Source organism: Cupressus sempervirens, chromosome 9 (assembly GCF_028749045.1).
Source record: "Cupressus sempervirens isolate cs-2001-9-10 chromosome 9, ASM2874904v1, whole genome shotgun sequence".
Taxonomy (NCBI): Eukaryota; Viridiplantae; Streptophyta; class Pinopsida; order Cupressales; family Cupressaceae; genus Cupressus; species Cupressus sempervirens.
This window is the reverse complement of record NC_143126.1, coordinates 245671640-245684371: the sequence shown is the minus strand read 5'-3', so window position 1 is coordinate 245684371 and position 12732 is coordinate 245671640.

Sequence of the window (12732 nt, the reverse complement as noted above, 5' to 3'; positions counted from 1 at the left end):
AAATTCCAACTTGTAGAATTTGCAAATCTTTAAAACATTTAGAAGGGAGAAACCTTTATTCAACAATTCTGACTCTGATCTTACAACAGTATTTTGAAAGCAATAACCAGCTGACTCGTATTAACACAATCTGTATTCAACTTTGAAAAATACTGCAGTAATGGATAAAACTTAACTGGGGTGCATGATTTAGAGTAAGAAAACTGGAAAGAACATCAGAGAACTTATTGTTGAAACTTTTTAATGCACTTCTCCTACTGTATTGAATCTGCTCTTTTCAACTTCTCAAGGTTTGTCTTAAATCTGATTCAATATAGTCCCCAGTGGAGTCACCATTTTGTTTTTGTTTGAAAATGTTACCCATTTCCAATCATCCCCATGAGAATATGACACAGCAGTTGATTCCCATTATCAACATATCATTTCATACACAGGGCCAATTATAAGACATGACCCTTCTTCTTCTTCAGGCTCTACAAAACCTAGGCAGGTGAACCTATAGATTCCTTATATGGTACAAGTTATCAAAGCATACACTAAATCTAATACAAAGTAGATAGAAACCCTTATTTCTCCTAATAACGTATGAAATAACATATATCTGCAGTAGCTAGATGCAAAGCAATGAAATTCATAAGCTGAGTGAGGGCATTCTATTTATAGCTCTTCAACATGAAAGGGAAATTCATTTGATTAAACATGTTGATTCAACAAAACCTCAATAATACAACAGTATAACCAATGATCCTATAATTGATCAGTGCCTAATCCATTGGGCAATTCCATGAATTCAAAACATACGTCTGTGACATCAGGACGTATCTCATATACCAAAACATCAGATCTATCCAACCACCTTATGATTTAGACATCAGTATTCATTCACATCTCATTCTCACAAAATATCCTTCTCAAACAACCAATTACCTTATTTAAATATATCGAGCATTTACTTGGCCTTTTGGTCCAACAGCAAAATACATCAAACATACAACCTAAAAGGGATGCAAATGGGTCTCAAATCTTTGTTCCAAAACCACATAAGACGTAGAGATTGCTCAGACAGGAGACAAGAACCATAACAAAACTAGTGAATTTGTTGCTCATATGTATTCATTTCATTGAAACTATACATTTAGATGCATAAAATTAAAACATGAAACAACCTAATATCTCAGAACTATCTATATTATCTCTACAATGTTATTCACATGAGAGTTCTACTAAAGAAAAATGGTGTCACAGTCATGGAAACATGTCAAAATACTCGAACCAATGGTCTCACAGTGCAAAAACTAGAATCCCTAATGGTATCACAGCAATGAATTTCTTCTTCCTAGAAACTAGAAAGCTTCAAATGACAAAAGGAAAGCAAGATATAGGAGGGAGATAATTCTCGGATCTGTTATACAACTGACAGCTGTCCACTTGAAATTCACTCTCGAGAAGATCAAAAACATCTTTCTTTCCTCTCTCCTTGACTGGCAAATCAAATCCTTTCACCTTGGCCCTCATAGGCATAAAAATCTCAAAATGTAATGATAAAAAAAATAACTGACTCTGATGTTAAAATGAATTCACTGGGTAAAAGTAACAAATCAGTTACAAAGGGCCTTTCAGAATGTAATATGATCCTTTCTAGCTTATTTTTACCACACTCAGGGTTCAAAAGGCCTTTACATCTGCCTCATAACCAAAATTTAAAATCAATGACGAGTTTTACTTATTCTGCTGTCAATACCTCAGATCTCATAAAAATGACCTGTAACATGTACCAGTGGCAGTCTGTGCAAAAATGAACTTCATATTAAGAAAATTTAGATCTTCTCGGTTCCGATGGTATATTGGAGTGCATATTTAGCTTATCGAAAACCCACTAAATCTTCATTTGAAAATCGTCCCTTTGGTTGAAAGTTCAAGCTTGCACTCAGGATATTTTCAAAACATTTAAAAGTTTCTAAAGTTTAAACTTTAGAAAAGAGCCTCTTTTGAATTTTAAAAAGATGCACACCATTCTTTCCTTTTTTTTTTTTTAAATAATAATAAAATATTATTATTTTTTATTGCTTAATACTGCCCTTGCCTTCTAATTTGGGTCAACCCATGGTTTGACCAATGCCACGTGTCACTTTTTGATTGGACACCTGATTTGTGTCATCCACCACATGTCATCTTCTTGCTAACTCGCTATGTTAATTTTTCATGCATCTTTCGCTTGGTGAGTAAGCAAGAACCGTCAGATCTACCACGTGGCACAATCTGGTGCGCTCTTGCCATTTGCCTACCACATCACTGCCCAATCATTCTATTGCTGCCACTTTTCAACATCTGATTTGCTAACAACACTACTATTGAACCCACATAACACTTTGAAACTCGCCAAATTTTTATGTTTTTTCGGTGACGTTGCTATGTCGCTAGCCGGACTTTTCAAGATTTTTTGGCTAGCGACATAGCCACTAGCCAATTTTTTTTTTTTTGATGCCTCAAACGGTGCTGACATCATCAATTTTGACCGCATGTTTGTTTAAAATTATGCTTTGACTACGTCCATCTATCATGATTGGAACCCACACAGGCTTTGACTTTCACAAAAGCCACTTGTTTTGGTGGCACTTTATGTGTATCTGCGATTGTATTTAAAAACCTGAATATACTCCCGCACTGCCAATGTGGGATAAGAGTTTCTAACTATTTCAGCTTTGTTCTCCATTATTATGTTGTCTCAGATTGCTTTGTGTGTGTATGTGGTGAGCTTGGTGCCTCTGCCCTCTCACTTGACTGTGTGGACCTCTTTGTATGGAGCAGACTTCAAAGTGCAGGTTCGTCCAAGCTTGGGCACAAGTGTTTTTTTTACTGGCAGTGGCTTTGGATCTACTCCCCCTGCTCGACATGGCTCTTTGCCTTGGTACACCTCCTCTGTTCTTCACAGGTGAGCCCTTAAGTTTATTTAATTTGGCATGATCTGATGTTTTGGCTGTATACAGTAACGCTGAACCTTTGTTTGAATGCCATGTGGTTTTGTTTTTAAATAATGCTCTTCCTTCTAATATGGCATGATCTTCCTGAGGTCTGCATTTTATTTTTTGTTAGACACGTCTTTAACATGCCTTTGACTGGTTGGGCTCTTTCCTTTTAATGCTGACTGCTTTGACTAGCGTGGGGGCTTCATTCCAGCATGTTGTGGAGCTTCTTTTGTTCTTTGTTTGCATTTAACCACTCAATGTGTTTTTCCAATTATAAGCTTCCTATTTTTTTTTTAATCCAAACTCTCTCCATTTTTGCTACTCTTCCTCACATGATTGTTGGTTGTCTTTGTAATTTCATGAAAGGCTCCCTCCACACTACAACCCCTGTAAGCTACTTCTCTAACAGATTGATCCCATTCAAATACATCTTGATGTAACCTAGATTGCAAGAGACACCTAACTGTTTCCACGTAGCCATACCGTGAAGCGAATATTAAAATTGTCTCTTAAAGCTTATTGAAATAGTAGGCATAACGTTGTCTGCAAAGGAGGATATCAACAACCTCTCTATTACCAATTTTAGCTACTTCATGTAGTACCATATTACAATCCTTGCTTTTAGCTCTAGGTGCCTTTCATACTCATTCAAACTATTTCCCACCCACTTTAATCAACACAAAAAGAATATAACTAAAATTCTTCATTACAACATTGCAGCTCCTGAATACATAATTCCGCACCCAAACATGTTGATAATTTATTTGGAGTCAGTCGGACCCCAGAGTGGGTCTGGCTAAAAAGAAAATTTCATTTTCGAACAATTGAAATGCCAGAGTGATCCACCGACCTTTTTAGACTGATTGGAATCAAGATCATTAAAAACTCAAATTATCACTTTCTGCAAACTATGAATCTAGTGCCAGGAGGTCCATTGGTTGGCCTTAAAAACTGACCCAAACAATTGAAAATACTCTAAAAATTGACACACTTAATATTTGTTCCACATACTTGCATCCTGCCAAATCTCATCTCATGAAAAATTCCCAGTAAAAAGATATCGACTATCGGAATTGCCTACTTAGAAACACCTGCAGTTAAACATGTCAGAAAACAACAAATTGGCTCTGGAATCGACTTGGAAAACTAGGCAAATGAGCACATGGGGAAACAAAAAGTGGGACACTGGTTCTATGTCATGAGATGAATATGAACCTATGATTTGTGCTCATGATGAATCACAGGGCGCAAACGGTGATCAGTCAAAGTGGGCTACTCAGAATTTTACAGACTGGACTTGACTAACAGAAATATTTTTTACGAATGGCATTGACCTAGAAAAGTGTGCAAATGGATTCGTCAAGGCTTAAAAATTGACACACTTATAGTATTTTTAGAGGAAAACACAAGGGTACAGTCCATTCGTTTTGACCAATCACGGATCATGAGATATAACGTCACAAACAAGGCTTCTAATCAATCTACAAATACTGACACCAGCAAAAAGTCAAAAATTCCACTTGGAATCATGCTTGAAAATACTGACACCTATAATGCAATGCAATAGGAATTTCAACATTTGGATCAACTAGTCAAAAGTTATAGCACGTCAAACAAGGCTTCCTAGAAATGTGTGCATAGTGCAAAAGCATGAAAATAATGAATGACCAACTTTGAGGGATTTGAAACCTAGTCAAATGGACTCAAAATGACTCAAAATCTGAAACAAAGGTTTTTGGGTATGGATAATAGACACTCTCAAAGTGAAAAGTCACAAAACCTTTTTGGGTGTGAGATATTCAATGGAAAACACAACCTCCTGTCATTGTTTAACACTTGGGGTAAAATGCTGATTTGACAATTTCTCGAAACAAGACTTCACAGAATGGCTCAAAATGACAATTTAACTTCATGGAACATGTAGACGGGCTGAATGGAAGGTGTTAGAAACATTAAACACCTTTTAGGCCTCAAACTGATAGTTGGGTACAATCTCATTTAAAAGCGTTTAAAGGGCTCAAATTTCTCAATAGGGCTCAAAAATTAACCATGCAATTTTTAGTGCCAACACCCTCCCAGAAAGCCTTGTCTATTTTCTCAATTAGTTTTTAGCTATGTGTTAGGCTTCAATATCCTTACTTTTAGCACCTTGCAGAGAAATGAATAAGTCATGCTCAACTCACTCATCATAGTCAAAAAACCTAATCGCTTCTTTGGGATCCTCTTCTACATTCTCCTGAGTAGCCTATTTATTTATTTATTTATTTATTACTATTGGAGAACTCATATCATTATGAATGAAACATAGAGAGGGCATGGAAATTGGTTCACTACTACTCCAAAAATATATTTCCATACATTCATAATTTTCAACTTAATCTAAATTATTTGTGTCGATTGAGTTGCTTTGTCCTTCCCCTTATTCACATCTTTCTCTTCTTCACATTCCCTTTCGTCTTCAAATTCAAAGATAAGCTCCACATAATTGACCTTATCCTTCTTCCTTTATATATAAATAAGGAATTCAATTCCTAATTCTCCTAAAATCCTTTTACCCTTCCCAATTTGTCTCTTGAATGAGCCATGTTAGCATAATTTTTGAAAATCTTCCTCAAAAAAGGATCATAGACAGTATTTTTCACATAACTATTAATGATCCTCATAAGGACCTCATGCAAGAGAGGTTCATTGGGTTTGGACCTTGAAGAATTGATACTATGATACAACAAAGACAAAAAAAGATAGAAAGGGAAAACAAACCCTTTTTTTAATATCCAAAGTGATTAATAACCACAAAGTGATAGGTTTGATCCCTATCATATCTCCCATCAAGTGAAGCATACTCCATTACAATAGTAAGAACATGTCTCTAAAGAAATTTAATGGACAAGCAGAAATATATTAGTGAATAGGGTGAAAATAGGGCTTATCCCCAACCCTAATTTCCAATAGGAATGATCCAAATTGATTAAGCACAAGAAAGTGATCAATGCACAAGTGGATCATGTAATGGAAAATAAGTAGAAATGAGGTCCTATAGTCCTCCTATTTGAGAAGTATGTGGTTAAACATTAAAATAGATAAAACAAAAATAATAACCTTGGAGTAGGATAAATATGAAAATTGTTGATTTTTGGTGTCTATGTATAGTTTCAGAGATCTCTACAACTTGTTCCAAACTGGAAATGTCAAGACAGAGAAAACCCAGAAAACTTTTGTCCTTTTGAAGGGAGGTCAACCTTGACCCTAATAGTGAGGCACAATCTTACCCCAGGGATAAATTTTACCCCAAAAAGTCAACTTTGACCTGGACTTCTCCAAAAAAGAATTGTTCATGGATCCTATAAGTTTGATGAAAAGGGTATCCAAATATGCTCTTTAATTCATTGTTCCACACATCTATCTACCTTGGTCAAACCCCAGTTTGGAATCAAACTTAATAATGGAATTGAAATAAGAAATGCTAGCAAGTAGTAGAAGTAAATCTAACAATGAAGCTATGACATTCAATGGATATGCAATTGTATTTGAAAATGTAAACAAGTATATTGATATGGAAGCTTGAATATAACATTAAAAAATGTAAATCAAAACCTCCATGATTGTATGCTTTGAGTCCACCTTGATACAAGAATGAGAAAATCTTGAAGATTAACAAAGGATCTTGAAGGAAGATTACACCACCATGATGGCTAGATCTAGGGTTTGAATGATGAATTTTGAATGCTTGAACCAAATCCTTTCAATGCTTCAATCCTTGATCTTCAATGGAAAACTTGAATGCTTGAATGATAGAATGCTTGCTCACTTGAAAAATAGGTGCTTGATAATGGATCATAGATACTCTTTATAAAAAATAGATAATAACTTTTGTCATAGATTGTGGATGTGCTTATTAATCATGGATGTCAAAATGAGGGAAGAAGGCTTCCTTATATAAAGATCTAGGGCACAAACTCATAGAGAGGACCGACATGGGAGCATTCAATCCCAATTAACCTTAACCACTAGAAATTAACCTAGATTAAATGTAATTTAAGAGCCTACCATTTTGAAACCCAAAACAACTAACCTGGAAGTGGGAAAATGAAACTTTTTGAAGCTCGATATCCCAAAACCTCTAGAAATTGAAAAATGGACCTGGGCTTAGAGATGAGATTGACCCTACCCTAGGTTAGGGTTGAGGTAATCCCTGAACTAGGTTAAATTTGAGGTCAACCTTGACCTAAAAGGTCTTCCTTGACCCAAAAAGTCAAAGTCCTGAGTTTCACAAAGAAAGTTGTTAGAAATAGGTTGGATTAATAACCACAAAGTGATAGGTTTGAGCCCTATCATATCTCCCATCAAGTGAAGCATACTCCATTACAATAGTAAGAACATGTCTCTAAAGAAATTTAATGGACAACCTGAAATATATTAGTGAATAGGGTGAAAATAGGGCTTATCCCCAACCCTAATTTCCAGTAGGAATGATCCAAATTGATTAAGCACAAGAAAGTGATCAATGCACAAATGGATCATGTAATGGAAAATAAGGAGAAAGGAGGTCCTATGGTCATCCTATTTGAGAAGTATGCAGTTAAATATTAAAATAGATAAATAAAAAAAATAACCTTGAAGTAGGATAAATATGAAAAATGTTGATTTTTGGTGTCTGTGTATAGTTTTGGAGATCTCTGCAACTTCTTCCAAACTAGAAATGTTGAGACGGAGAAAACCTAGAAAAAAATTTTCCTTTTGAAGGGAGGTCAACCTTGACCCTGATAGCGAGGCACAATCTTACCCTGGGGATAAATTTTACCCCAAAAAGTCAACTTTGACTTGGACTTCTCCAACAAAATTTTTGCTCATGGCTCCCGCAAGTTTGAAAAAAAGGGTATTGAAATATGCTCTTTAATTCGTTGTTCCACACCTCTATCTACAAGAAAAATAGTTATTTTGTTTGAATGAGGGGTTCACCTTGGTCAAACCTCTATTTGGAATCAAACTTAATAGTGGAATTGTAATAAGGAATGCTAGCAAGTAGTAGAAGTAAATCTAACAATGAAGCTATGATATTGAATAGATATGCAATTGTATTTGAAAATGTAAACAAGTACATTGATATGAAATCTTTAATATAACATTAAAAAATGTAAATCAAAACCTCCATGATTGTATGCTTTGAGTCCACCTTGATACAAGAATGAGAAAATTTGCAAGATTAACAAAGGATCTTGAAGGAAGATTACACCACCATGATGGCTAGATCTAGGATTTGAATGATGAATTTTGAATGATTGAACCAAATCCTTTCAAAGCTTTCAATGCCTCAATCCTTGATCTTCAATGGAAAACTTGAATGCTTGAATGATAGAATGCTTTCTCACTTGAAAAAAAGGTGCTTGATAATGGATCATAGATACTCTTCATAAAAAATAGATAATAACTTCACTCATAGGTCGTGGATGCACTTATTAATCATGGATGCCAAAATGAGGGAAGAAGGGTTCCTTATATAGAGATCAAGGGCAAAAAATCCTAGAGAAGACCGACATGGGAGCATTCAATCCCAATTAAGCCTAACCACTAGAAATCAACCTAGATTAAATGTCATTTAGGAGCCTACCATTCCGAAACCCAAAAAAACTAACCTAGAAGTGGGAAAATGAAACTTTTTGAAGCCCAATATCTTGAAACCTCTAGAAATTGAAATATGGACCTGGGGACAGAGTTGAGATCGAGCCTACCCTAGGTCAGGGTTGAGGTCATGCTTGACCTAGGTCAAGGTTGAGGTCATGCTTGACCTAGGTCAGGGTTGAGGTCAACCTTGACCTAAAAGGTCTTCCTTGACCCAAAAAGTCAAAGTCCTAAGTTTCACAAAGAAAGTTGTTAGAAATAGGCTAGAAATAGAGAGAGAGAGAGAGAGAGAGAGAGAGAGAGAGAGAGAGAGAGAGAGAGAGAGAGAGAGAGAGAGAGAGAGAGAGAGAGAGAGAGAGAGAGAGACAGAGAGAGAGAGAGAGAGAGAGCCAAAATAGGGGGAAAACTACTAGATCCATGCAAAATCCCATTCAAGGTGCTTGACATGAATGCAAGCCACTTACTCAGAAGGCTAAACAATTTGGCTTCCATTTTAAAATGATATGATTAGTTACATTAAGAGGCCTATTCCTTAAGTTATAGAAATTTAAGATCACTAGATCAATTTGAATCTTTCTATTTATTCAGGCAAATTTTTTTCATTGAATAATTTAAGCATTTTTGTTTAAAAACTATGAAGAAAAGGTACATGAATATCCAAAAAATATTTTGATTAAGAAGAACAAGAAGAGCGTCATGAACCCATAGAATAGTAATTACCACATACTATCTCTGCCTTGGCCCATTAAAACCAAGAAATAGAGAAGCATACTCTAACCCTAGTGGTTAAAGTCCCACCTAGAACTTCAAGAAGCAAAATTAATCAAAACTAGCCATGTTCTTTGAATAGTTTAACCCATCCACACCTAAAACTAACTTTATTCTAAATTTTAAACTACTAAACTTACTAACCAAATTAAAAGTCTTACTACCCAAATGGTAGTGGTGATTAATATTTGTATTAGTTAATGACAGTGTCAAAGGAAAATAAAAGTATACAATGAAACCACATATGAAACATAAAACTACCAGAAAATCAAATAAGAGCCAAAAACAAGGGAACAAGGAACTAGGCTTGTTTAATGTTCTCCCAATCTTCATTAAGCTACTTGATTTCTTGAATCTACTTCTCGATCCATATGGAACACTATATCTCACTGCACTTCTCCTCCTTGGTTTGAATCGACTTTCTCAATTTACTCTTCCCAGTGATCAAGCCGAACACAAAATTTCTCATCATTTTATTCTACACCTTATAGACTATAGAAAAACCCACTTCCAGCTCAAGTTGAATGATGGCCTTCTTGAACTTATTGTTTATCTCTACAATCTTCATATTAATTTCAAAAAAAAAAATTTCACAGTCCCTTTTGAAATCTTCTAGATGCCTTTCGATGATGGGAGGGTAAAATATTTTTTACCCAACCTCAGTTTTATCATAAAGCCTAATCTCTACATCACTGGAAATCCATAAATCCTCCATTTTCCTTTTTTTAGGGATACTAACAAGGCTAGATTTAATGGGAGCATTCTTCCATTTTTTGCAGGCCTCAAGGAAAAGGGATTATTCCAATGAAATAGTAAGCTTCTTGGATTTGGAGAAATGAGGGTTATCTAAGAGATGTGGTGACTCCATTTGGAATTTTTAGTGCATATTTCTTCATGAACTACCAAATAGTCGGGACCCTTAGGAATTCTAGGGTTTTCAATGGGTAGGAGACATCTACCAAAACCAAGATGGTGAGCACATACATGATGGTAGAGGACAAAATTGAGCCCTTGGCAAATGTGAGGGTTTTCTCCCAGAATGATACTATTGACCAAAGAAGAAACTAGGAAGAATGGGATGTTAAAATTTTCCTTATGTCTCAACATGTTATGGAAAGGAAAATGGTAGCCATGATCGGTTGTATACTGAACTTCAAGAGTGAAACACTTGATTAACCAATAACATATGTCACTAAAATGAATAGGATGGGAGAGCCTATCAAACCCATTTATAGAACTGACTCTAACTAGTTATTTTGTATCTTCAAAGAATTTGTGCCTAAATTTACTATAATCCAGTGTAAATTTTCTTTCAACTTTAACATCAACACAATCTAGACCCGTCACTTCTCCATTCAGTTCTAATGTGACCACAAATTTGATACTCCCTACCTCCACCTATCCCTTGTTTGAATAATTAGCAAACTTAGTTGAAAGGGTGATGTTGTCACCTTACATCTCCTGCATATAAGAATGTATCCCTCAGGTTGTCAAAATAACCACAGATGTCCTTTTCCTACTCCAAATATTTTGTATTTCTAGGTTCAACACATTTTGGTGGACTACCATGATGTTCCTCTTCCTAAACAACTAGTTAGTTTCCTTAGGACCCAAGTTAAGCTTGTGAACACTTTTGTCTACAAAAATCCTAATTATGGAAACATTCTACAAAAATTGAAGAAAATGGATGTTATGAAGGAGTTTTGTGTGTAGAGAAGAACTTTCTATTTCCAAATAAGGTTGACAAAAAATATAAAAGTTGTAGGATTTAATGTTATATAAATCTTGCCACAAATCTTTCTCTTGATCTTAACTCTATACCATTTCACAAACTAGGTGCTTTCCGTACTGTTGATGTGACACATGTAGTAAATCATGATGACTTGCCTCAGTTGAGTGGGGTACTTTCCAGTAGGATTTCATAAATGTATGACAACAATATTATTAACCATTTTGGGAAATAAAAGAGAGAGATGTGGGTTAAGATTCACATAATTAAACCTTATTATTGAAACAATATGGAGTGCCCTTTTTAGCTTCACGAGGATTAACACCTCATTAATGTGAATATTGTGAATGATGCTCAAACATATCTCAATAGGATTGTTTCCTTTAATGATCATAGGGCCAAAACCCTCCTGACTTGGCTACTTGGTGGTCCACCTAGCAACTATTGTACTCTTACCACGTACCATTATATTTCTTTTTATCATTTAAAACAATTAGATTTAACTCTTGTGTCCCCTCCATCTTAGTCACTATCTTCCATTCCTCGTGGTTTAGACCCTAGGTAGCTAAGTAATCTACAACCTTTTTCCCTTTTCTAATGGTGTGCTTGATTAGCACACTATTGCTTGTTATAAGTGCTTAAGTTTGACCTTATCTGAAACAAACAGTTTTTATCTCCCGTCAAAACTTCCCTATCAAATCTACATCTTATTGAAAAAATTACATATTCTTGAAGATGAATCTCTCCTCTAGGGATAAATATAAATTTTTATTTTTTTAATATTATTTTCTCTTTTTGTTTTTTTTTTTTGAGTGAGAATCTTCTAAAATATAAGAAAAATGTACTTATAATATTTTGAAATTTTAACATATTATAATTAATTAAAAACAATATAAAATTTAGATAATGATGATATTGATGTTGAGATCTATAAAAGGGTATTTTTAGTTTTTGAAAAAATTTGAGTTTTGATGGAGAAATGAGATTTGGCGAAAACAAGTTTAGAGGTCCTCAAAGCTAACACAGATGTATGCTTTTACCATTCCTTTGAAACATTGATCCACATTAAATTTTAATCTTTCTTTCTTGGGTAAAATATAGTAGCACATTTTCCTTTACTTAATTTTTTGCCAGTTGATATCTATCAAACTTTGTTTGATATTCTAGCTTTATTTTAGCCTTAGATCAAGAAGGTTGGGGAACATTAGGATTTTAGGGAAATGAGCATAATTTACACTATTCATGGTGATGTTTTTAATGATGTGGAAGATAGAACTAGTTTCCATCATTTTATCTCTATAGATTCTGTTGTTTCTTTCTGTCCAACCACTCCAGCTGACCACTAGAAGTATTAATTCCCAAGCATTGGCAAAGATAGGGTGAGAGAAAGGGGAGACCTTCCATAGAACAGAGCTACCATTGGGGTTATGCTTGCTTAGATATAAGTTAGAAGGACTATAAGATAAGTATTTAGCTCTTAAAGACAAAATCATAATCATTGATAAATTTATTGTGAATGATATTTTCAATCAAAATGATCATATGTAATTAAAAGTTGAGTTTATAAAGTCAACTAACAACAATTACAAAATATGTAGGAGTAGTATGTAAGATGATCAAGTTCTTCTAAAAACCAAACTTAAGTTTCAG